A 10,624-nucleotide genomic window follows, 5' to 3' on the forward strand; every position below is an offset into this window, starting at 1 on the left:
CATGTGTGTGCATATGTGATGTGTGTGTACATATGTGGTGTGTGCATGTGTGTGCACATGTGCACATGTATGTGTACATATGTGGTGTGTGTGCATGTGTGTGTGCATATGTGGTGTGTGTGCATGTGTGTGTGCATATGTGGTGTGTGTGCATGTGTGTGTGCATGTGTGGTGTGTGTGCATTGTGTGTGCATGTGTGTGTGTGTGTGGTGTGTGTGCATTGTGTGTGCACATGTGTGTGAGTGTGTGCGTGTGTGTGCATGTGTGTCTGCAGGGTCATGAAAAGCAGGTCGTCGAGGACAGATGTAGAGAGTCTGTCTTCATTTCTCTCTCCAGTTTCACTTTATGAGATAAAAATTCCCAAGATGAAAGAAGGATTTTTTTCCCCAGTGCTGTCAACGTGAGTGTCCCTACAGCGTGATGGGTCAGGGTAGGGCTCCCTGCTCCAGGGCCAAGGGAGGGTCCAGATGAGCACATGGGGGTGCACTCTAAGCAGCTTCTGTCACCGGTGGGAGAGGTGACGTCAGGGCAGACAATGGAGGCTGGTGGATGGAGGAGGGATGCCTTTCCAGGTCAGGGAGAGAGGGCCATCGTAGACCCATGAACACCTCCGTGAAGGTCTTGAGTGTGGACAGAGCACGGCGTGTCCCGGGAACCCACAGTCATTGCGTGTGGCTGACCCGGGGGGCGGGGGAAGCCTGAGGCCTGGGACGAGGCTTTGGGAGAGGAGGCTGCGGAGTGGGCCATGGGCCACCGTGCGTGCCAAGGTCACATGCCGGGATATTTGTAGATAACAACGAGAACTGGGAGCATTTCAGGGGTCAAATAATGCCGTCGAATCTGCATTTCAGAAAACAAATCTCACCGATGCACAGGATGGGCGGGCGGATGGGTGAGGGTGGAGGGAGGGCACCTGCCTCTTCATTCATGAAGCAAATGTGTACAGACACCTTTTTGCATATAAGGCATCATTTCGGGTCCTGGGATACCACAAGAATCCTCAGCAGGATTCTGTGTTCTGGAAGAGAAAACCAACGATAAATGATATCTGTGATTAAATACGGGACATAGAGAAGTACAGGTTATATACATAGATCTCAGGTGTCGGCATGTACATATAGATCAGAGTTGTGAATGAAGCCGGGGGAAGGGGGAGGGGCCAGGGACAAGAGGGGTGGGAGTCACTTGCAGAGGGAGCACTTGGAGAAGGGGGTCCGGGACGAGGCGGCCTCAGAGCGGAGAGCTGGCGGAAGGGAGCCCATGTTGCAGGAAACAACAGTGACACTGTGGAGGGAATAAGCATGGCCCACCCTGCCCGGGGACGCTAGGCAGAGAGGAGACATCTCCGGAAGTGGTGAGAGAGCTCCCGGCTATGGCAGAGGACAAGGAACAAGCTCGCCATGGGGCTGGTTTTCTGGCTCGGTCATCTGGGGTCCTGGGTCTCATTTGCCTAGGGCAGAAACGGGGGACGAACAGTGACGTCATCAGTGTGCTGTTCTGCAGGGGCTGGTGGCTCATCCGGGGACTCCTTCATGTCTGGCTATGGCTCCAGCCCCGAGGGAAGGTTCATATAATCTTCATGCTCCTTTCTGGAAAGAATGGAAGATGTCAGCTGCCGATATTGCAAGCTTAGGGGCTCATCGAAACCCTACTTGGTTTGTTCTCTTTCCCCCTTCTCCATGTGTTTTCTTTTTGATTCCAGCTGAAGTGAACACCTACTGGGCAAGATGGAGTCTTAGGTCTTAGGAGACTATGGTGCAGGCAGTCCTGCTGGAGTTAGGATTGCCTTGTGAGGACAGGCCATCTGCTTGCTGCCTCTCTGAGACCCGCAGTGCTGTCTCCAGCCTGAGTTTAAAGCCATTCTAAGCAGATCCTGCAGACTGAAGTCCAGAGGGAGACGGTAAGGAGACAACGAATTTTCTGAGCTGGATTCCTTTTTTTTTTTTTTAATTTTTAAATTTAAATTTTTATTTTGGTTCATCATACACAAATGGGGTGCAACTTTTCATTTCTACCATTGTGCATGATGGAGATTCACACTATTCATGTAATCATACTTGGACATAGAGTAATATTGTCTGTCTTATTCTACTATCTTTCCATCCCCCATCCCCTCCCTCCCCATTTTCCTCTACACTATCCAAAGTTCCTTTATTCTTCTCTTCCTCCCCCACCACTCGCCCCCTCATTATGTATTGCCATCCACTTATCAGAGAAAACATTTGGCCTTTTTTGGGCTTGGCCTATTTCTCTTAGCATGATATTTTCCAACTCCATCCATTTACAAGCAAATGCCATAATTTTATCCTTCTTTATGGCTGATTAATATTCCATTGTGTATATATACTAGTTTCTTTATCCATTCATCTATTGAAGGGCATGTCGGTTAGTTGCATAATCTAGCTATTGTGAATTGAGCAGCTATGAACATTGATGTGGCTGTGTCACTGTAGTATGCTGATTTTAAGTCCTTTAAACTGAGGAGTGGGATAACGGGGTCAAATGGTGGGTCCATTCCAAGTTTCTTGGGGAATCTCCACACTGCTTTCCAGAGTAACTGCACCAATTTGTAAGCAGGATTCTTGAAGAAGCTTTCAAAACAGGTGTGCCATCCTTGTGAGATTCCTAAATAGACGATCGTGAAATCGCCCAGCTGGTCGGAGGCGTGAGCCTCCCCTCTCCCCAGGCACTAGGTGCGGATCCTGTGTTCCTCTGAGGGTGCTTCTAAGAGCTCCTGGCTTATGTACGCGTTTCCCCATCATTTTTGCCAATTGCTCTGCCGTTCATTTCACCTTCTAAGCAATTGCTAATCTGGAAAGGGTGGCTGTGAACAAAGTCACTTTCCCAAGGGGCAGGGACGGTGCCAGGACTTGCAGGAAGGGCTTGGTGAACCCTCGGGCTGGCCTGGAGTGAGCATGTGCTAGCCCAGTGACAGGCGGCTCAGCGACCTAGCTCACCTTCTACCATGCCATCCACCACGTTTCAGACAGAACCGGAGAGGAAGCCGGCTTCCAACTGGGTCTCCTTTACGCTTGTTTTCCAACCTGGCTGAAATTCTGGTCCAGTGCCGGGACCCTCGACCCTCCCAAGACGTCTCACCGCTGACCTCGGGGACTTTGAGGACCTGCTCTCTCTTCTTCTCACGGGGCAAGTGATGGAAGGAACGACTGTGGGTGGCCTAGCATGGAAGACGCTCTCTGGTTTGGGGGAATGAATCTTACTGTGGATGGAAGTAACATTTGAACTTGAATCATAAGAGCGTGTCCCCTCTGGATGAGGCTGGATCCATGGTTTCTTTTAGGCTGAACTCCCGAACTTTTAGGATGAATTCCAGGGTCCTCCAGCCCCAAAGAAGCCAACTTTGCCTGGCTCTCAGATTCATCTGTGCCCCTGCTTCCAGTGGCACTGAAGTTCCATCTGCTCCAGCCCTTTGTCTGCCTCTGTTGTGAACTCCGTAAGGTCGGGATCCTGCCAGTTGCTCACCCATCTTTGCTGGCTGGATGAATGAAAGTCTGTGAATGAATGAATGAGTGACTGACTCGGGAACTTGAAGGTGGAATACTATTCACTCCACGTTTCACAGCTCAGAATTCCAAGCTGGGGCTCAGAAACAAATCAACAATAACAAGAATCTTTTTAAATAAAATACCCAGGAGTGAAAAGGTGAGGAGCTACTTTGATAAGGGAAACTGACTCGGTGGAGATCCGATAACTTCGTCCTGCTGAGACGTGGTGACTGAGGATCTTGCACGATGGGAGAAGTGTTTCTCCCTCATCGATGTGGGGCTGGGCCTGAGCTGTTACTAAGCAGTGCTTCTGCGCGTGCACGTGGACATCAGGGGACCCAGTTTTTAAAAGCAAGGCATGGCTGGTGAAGCGTGGGTAGCTAAATGCCACACCCATATTAGAAGGGGACCCTGGGACGTGGCAGGTGACTTGTGTAAAAGTGACACGAGCTTCATTTTGAAGCTTGAAAACCAAGCAGAAAACTCACCGTCACTCTCGTAAGAGGAAAGTACCAACGAAATCATCCGAAGCTACTCTTGGGTCACCTGGACAGAGTGCGTGTGACCTTATGCAGTTTCCTGTGTTGGGAGGCTGATCACCGGCGAAGAGCTCAGGAAGAGCTGGACGGGCAGTCCTGCGGTCGCTGCAGAGAGCCGGGAGGGCTGGCGCACAGTCCTGCGGAGGAGGAGCGCTTATTGACTGATGGTAACGTCCTCCGGCAACTTTCAGCTTTTATATTCTTTGAGCCTAAGAGGACCTTGGAGTTGAAAAGCAAATTCTCCAACAGGTAGGCTATGTTGACTTTGGACTAGAGAAGCAGGGCCGGGGTAGTGCCTGGCTGTGGGCACTAAGCAGGATCGGACACGGCTGACGGACGTCCCATCAGCTGCTGGAGGCCCACCAAGCATTCGAAGTCCGTTCTGCAGATTCTCCAGAAGTTATGAAAACACGCACACAATTCAGCTCCTACGGTCCAGCATCTGACCTCTGATCCCTACGGCAAGCTCTCTTGAGGTCCTCAGTGCTGTTTTTCTACCCCTCGGGTTCATCCGCCGCGGCTTCTGCAAAAGACTCTAAGAGTGAGGGGCTCAGATGGGGAGGGCGGACGGAGGCAGGGACCTGAGGCACTGGGCCTGGCTGTTCGTGCGGCAGCATGTGATGTCGTGTGGCTGTGCTGTGTGTGTTGGGAAGGAAGCCGGTCTGGGCGTCCAGTCCCCTGCACGTCCCCGCTGTCCCCACTTCCCAGGAGCGAGGCTGGCTCTGATTGGGTCTTGGGTTGCATGTCCGTAGGAGCAGACTGTGGGATGGGAGGGACCATCACTTCACATCTGTCACCTGTCACGGTCTCTGCTGGGGAGCTGGTCCCGGCACACTTGTGCAGAGGGCGGGGAGAAAATGCTGACGCTTTAGGTTGAGAGCCTCATGCGGGATTCTTGACGAACCCACAGGGCCCGGGCGCGTACGGTGTAGGATGATGGAGTGTGCGGAGGCAGACTGGGGGTTGTAAACAGTGTATATCCTCCCTCTCTCTCTCTCTCTCTCTCTCTCTGTACACACACACACACACACACACACACACACACACGTACCTGAGCCGGAGTCTGCACTCATGTCTTAGTCTATCACTGAGTCATTGTGAGCACAGTTACTCCAACCTAATGTCAGAGGAACAGGGATTGGAAGGCAGGGCTTCTGTGACCAGAGTCCAGGGGTTCCCCTTAGATTTGCCTCCAAAGGCTGGAGAACACCAGCCCCGTGCCAGGGCAGCAGTGTAACCCTGGGGTAGGAAGGGGATGTGTTCCAAAGGGGCCAAGTACATACTGAAACGTCTCCCCTCCGTTTCCCTGGCCTCTGCTCCTCCCTGTGACATCTCCCGCTGCCTCCTCCCGGCTCAGCCGTCTTGCTGTGGAGGGAACGGCTCTCAGAGCCGGGCCTTGTTTCCTGCAGCTCTGGAGCAGCTCCGGCCTCGCAGAGGCCAGAAGTCGTGAATTAAAGGCTGTTACTGAAGCCAGAAGGTTGCAATCAGGAGCTGGCTGGCGAGGCTATGGGTCACCAGAAGGGTCACCCCTGACTTATTTCCATGTCCCCCGGTCCTGTCAGGAGGTCTGCGGAGGCACAGAAAGCAAACAGAGTGGAGGGCTCCAATCAGAAACAGCTCATGACCTTCTCTGGCCTGGAGAATCCGCCACAGGCAACCCCCCTGAAGCTCCCAGGGAAGGGTGCAGACAGGAGGCGTGCATCTGTGTGGCTGTGGGTCTGTCCGTGCCGCGCGCTTCTGCCGACACAGACAGATCTGGACAAAACGTGCGAGCATTGGTGCCAGCGTGTCACACTCACGGGATGAGGGCTTTCAGGGGACACAAAAGCCTGGGGACGTCTTGCGTGTGGTGCCAGCGGGTTCAAAGTGACCAGCCTCGCTGGCTCTGTCTCGGAGGGCCTTGCTCTTTTGTTAGAAGGCTGGAAGGAGCCATCCTGAATAGCGTGGCTAATGGACAAGCGGATCAGTCGGCCTCCCTGTCACTCAGTGGATTTGACCGATCAATCAGTATCAGGTCTGATCGGGATGGGAAGGCCATGACAGAGGACGTGTTTGTAATGCAGCGTGGGATGGGCTGGGCAGCGTGGGCCACCGTCCCCGGTTCTCTCTCCCGGAGCCCCTGGCTGTCCTGCTTCATGCCTGGTGACATTCTTTGGCAAAGGCGTTCTCTCTTTGACGCTCAGATTCCTTTAGGAATGGAAGGTCCCCTGCTAGTCTTATGAGCCTCTCCTGCCTCTTTTGGAACTCTTGTCCTGTACTTTTGATATGCACAGTACCTCACCTATTGACTTCATATAATGGTTCCAATTTACATGTTGCTTTGCATGTGATTTGCATTACATTGGGTCATTCCCCCTTCCAATGAATATTTATCAACAGTCACATACCATGGAAGATGCTATATAATGAGGAGGAGGACGCGGGACACAAAAATCCTCTACTCCAAACCTTTGTTGATTTTCACTGGCAGACTGGAGACCCTTTCCCGTCCACTAATCCATCTCTCCACCTACTTTTCTTTGACAAGTTCTTAATAAAAGTTGATCTTCTTGGGATAATCACTGCTTCAACTTCTCAGCGTTCAGCTCAGCCTGGAGAACGTACCTGGCAAGTCAGAGACTACGGAAAGTGTATACAGTGTGGCTCTTGAAATAATTTCTACCAGTAGCAGAGTAGGTTCCTTGCGCTCTTCCATTTAGGTTATCAGGTCTGCTGTGCTTTAAGATCACACACTCCTGAAGAAGAGCTGGGAGCTTTATTCCGCTCTCATGGAAGAAAAGCAATCAAGACACGCACCTTAGTGAGCATTCTCCGAGGGCTGTTACACCCAGTTCAAGCCCACTCCGAAGCCAGTCGGGATTCAATTCAAAATGTATTTTCTGGATTCTCTTCTGCCTGAGAATTTTCTTGGATCAGGAGAGAGACACAAAAGAAGCCTTCAAGGGTTCCTGGTATCTTTACTACCCACACACAGTCCTTCTGAATTCGTTTTGGGTAGTGTACTTGCTCCAGGGTTGTGCTGAACCTGATGGCCCTCTGTGACATTTGGGTCCCATGCTTCGAAGGTCCCCCACGGGTGCTTTCTAGAAGTCAGAGTCGCTTTATCACACTTGGGCAACACATCCACTCAAGTTTATCAGTTCCATAATCCAAATGGACGGCAAACTGTCTTCCAAGCAGTTATGCAAAGATCCTAGCTCCCTCTATTTTTCTACCCAGCCATCTTGGAGGCTTCTGCTTCTGGTCATAGGGACAGGCGTTTGCAAGACACTCCCCTGGGGTCCAGCTGCAGCGTGGTGTGCTTGACTTCAGGGCACATTCCAGAACTCAGCACGCAACCAACATACTCGCAAGGACGACTAAAAACTGCTGCTAAACACAGATATGGGTGAACACTAATGATCTCTGCTCTGCCTCCTTAGCTGTGGCCCCAGGCAAATCTCCCAAGCTCTCCGAGCCTCACCTCTGCATCTGTAAGATAAGCTCGTCGGATTCCCGTGAGGGTCAAGAAAGACGACATAGGAAGCAGGTACCTGTCAGCACGGAGTCAGGCACAGAAGAGAGGCTGAAAAAGGGTTCTTCCCTTTTCTCTCTTCCCTCCTCCCTTCTAGTTGTTTCGGAGGGCTTGTAGGGCAAGAGGAGGCAGCGTGGGCTGCATATGGTTTTAATTGGATAAATCAGGATGCAGGGAGAATCCTTTTGCTTTCCTTGCTGACCTTCCCAAGACAAATGAGTACCATGGAGCTGTTAGAAAAAAGAAAATAAAAAAAGAAGAGAGGTCATGCTAGCCCATGCTGGGCCCTTCCTGACATTCCGAGGCCGAATCTTCAAGAAGGGATCAAGGATGCTGCCCAGGAGCACTAGGCAGCTAAAAGCCGCAGTCATAGCAATTGGCTGGGTCGTTCTTGCAAGTTGCACATGGAGAGAGCCAGGGTGCATGGTCTCCCCATTATGGGCACCGGTGCCAGGAGCTGACTCAGCCAGGTTTTGCTTGCTGGGCAAGCCGGAGGTGGGTGGAGGTGTGTGCACAGACGGCTCCCCTGACTCAAGTCCCTAGGGTGTCGACACCCAGGACACAGCTGTGGGAAACCGCCTGTTTAGGAAGCCTTGGCCAAGGTTGAGGCTGCATTCTTGTCATGCAGAATATGCTAGAAAAGTCAATAGCTTGGAACCTGGTCTTCTTCCTCCTTGATCCCCTCATCTATGCTGGCTGGCAGGAAATACTTTTTCTCTGTGATCCCATGACAATTCGGGTTTATTTTTTAATTTTTAAAGTTAAAAAAAAAATAAAGTAATTGTGGAAATCAGTATGGGCCCAAGACCTAAAAGAAACCAAATGACAGTCGTAAATGGTTGCATTAGAAAATCATGAGCTGCAAATAATAAACCTAAATAACAGTGGTTTACAAATATAAGTGGTTTAAAATTTTAATTGTTCCACAAGAAAGTCAGTACTGGTTCTGCAGGGCTGGTTCTGCACTTAGCCTTGATCTCCAGATCCATGCTTCCTTCTACCTGTCTATACTTCCTTCCTTAGCTTGGCTTCTTTGCGCCTCACCCTCTTACTCACAAAATGACTTCTGCAGCTCCAGGCATCACATATGAACTCAAGGCCAGAAGAGGGGAGAATTGAATAAGCACTAGTTCTATCTACCCCTTTTATCAGGATAGCAAAAATCAATTTTAAAATGTAGACTGGGAAAAATAAACAATCATTTTCAAGTGAAGTCAATACATAGTAACTCTAGTTTCAGATTTTTGGATTCACTCTGTTTTCTGGAATATCCTTTCCTCCTTATTTCTTTGTGGAGGGAACCCTAGCCCATATATAATTCATATATACATTTCTTTCCTTTCCTCTGGCCTGTCTGGAAGATGGAGAAAGAGACTTTTGAGAATAAAAGAGCTAGAGTAATTTCAAACACAGAGAGTGGTGTTTTCCTCTATTCCAATGTTGTAAAGTTGTTTCAATGCAAATTAATACCTTCAGTCACCCCTGTCCTTAATTATGTCTTTTAAATCACCTGCTCTGAGTTCACTGGCTCTCCAGGTGTGGTCCTTCAGCTCAGTATTTGATAGTAGGATTTCAGAGTCAAGTTCTGATACAAGAACTCCTGAGCCTGTGGTTGGGAGGCCAGCCTTACTGATAAATCATTTTAGGGAGGCCAAAAAAAAAAGAGAGAAATCTGTTCAGACATAGTCGTCAACTTTAACTTAACTGTCTAGGCCTAGACCTTGTGTTTGGAGGATAGGTTTCCATATTTGCCTTAACAGGTATGAATAAAAACTGCCCTCAGGTACCAGTTCATTCAAATTGACAACAAAAACCACATCATCCATCAGTTCTTCTCTTCTCCTTTCTATATTTTAAGAAGGTGGAAATGAAAAGGACCCGGAGTTTTAAGGAACTCTTCAAAGATCCCTTGGAATAGCCAGACTTTAAAACCTACAAATTTTATTTGGACACATATCCAAATCTGAGACTCACGGCAGACATCGCTAATCACTTGCCACCAGCTTCCTGCCACACATATGGCAGACATTGCTAGTCAATCTCAGCCAGTCTTGTGCAGGTTTGTGGCTTCGCCATCTTGCTTGGGGAATCTACCACAACCCATCGGGGTTGCTGAGACACAACAAAAGCTGATTGTTGTTTCAATAGATTTAAAAACCAAAGCACTAGTTCATTTATTCAATTAAATTTTGTTAATTAATTTATTTATTTTTCCTAGGAGGAGAATCCTCCATTCAAATGTATTCTACCCACACACCCATGCCATAAAGATCTCTGGTAAGCCCTGGGGTTACGGAGCGTGGAGCATGCTCTACTCTAAACTGTGAGGACTATGCTTCAAACTCTGTGAGCATTGCCTGGTGGCCTTAAGAGCTTGCCTCAGAGACATTCTCTAGAGACGTAGCGACTTCCGTGCCGGAAGCTCTCCAGAAAAGAAGAGTACTGTGGATGGTGTTTTCCCTCTTCCCTCCTCCCCAAAGGCGGGGATATTTGTTGGTGGGTGGGTGTCTTTTGTAGAGAGGCCTCACCTCAGAATTGGGGTGGCTCCTGGACAATGAGGTCCTGATGCCTGGGCAGGTGACCCACGTGGAGCTGGGCTGGAAAGACCTGGGAATTCCTGGCCTTTGGATTATACAGGAGCAGTGAGGAGCTGGTTTGGGAGGGGAGAGGCAGAAGGCGTGATGTTCCACGGGTGGGCAAGGGTGACCGCGCAGTTGGCGTTGCTACCTGTCCTCAGTGACTAACGAGCATGTGAGGGCAGGACCAGGAGCCCCGTTTGGGCCATCTCTCTCTCTCAAGACAGCCGTTTTTTTATTTAAGTCTTTGCCCTTCCTCAGATGGATTGTTAAGTCTGGCTTTAGATGGGAGCAATGAGGAATATGGAATTTGCATGTTGTTTGTATAGTGCGATTTTCATTTGCAAATGACCGTCACTTCAGATGACAGTCTCAGAGGGTGAACACACACAGGGTGCTTTCTGTCTGGCCCTCCCTAGGGGGACCTTCTACAGGGCGCCTATTTATTCTTCCAAATTGGCATCAAAGTAGTGGCTAACGTTTATTGAG

The sequence above is a fragment of the Sciurus carolinensis genome, chromosome 3 (genome assembly GCF_902686445.1).
Source record: "Sciurus carolinensis chromosome 3, mSciCar1.2, whole genome shotgun sequence".
Lineage (NCBI taxonomy): Eukaryota > Metazoa > Chordata > Mammalia > Rodentia > Sciuridae > Sciurus > Sciurus carolinensis.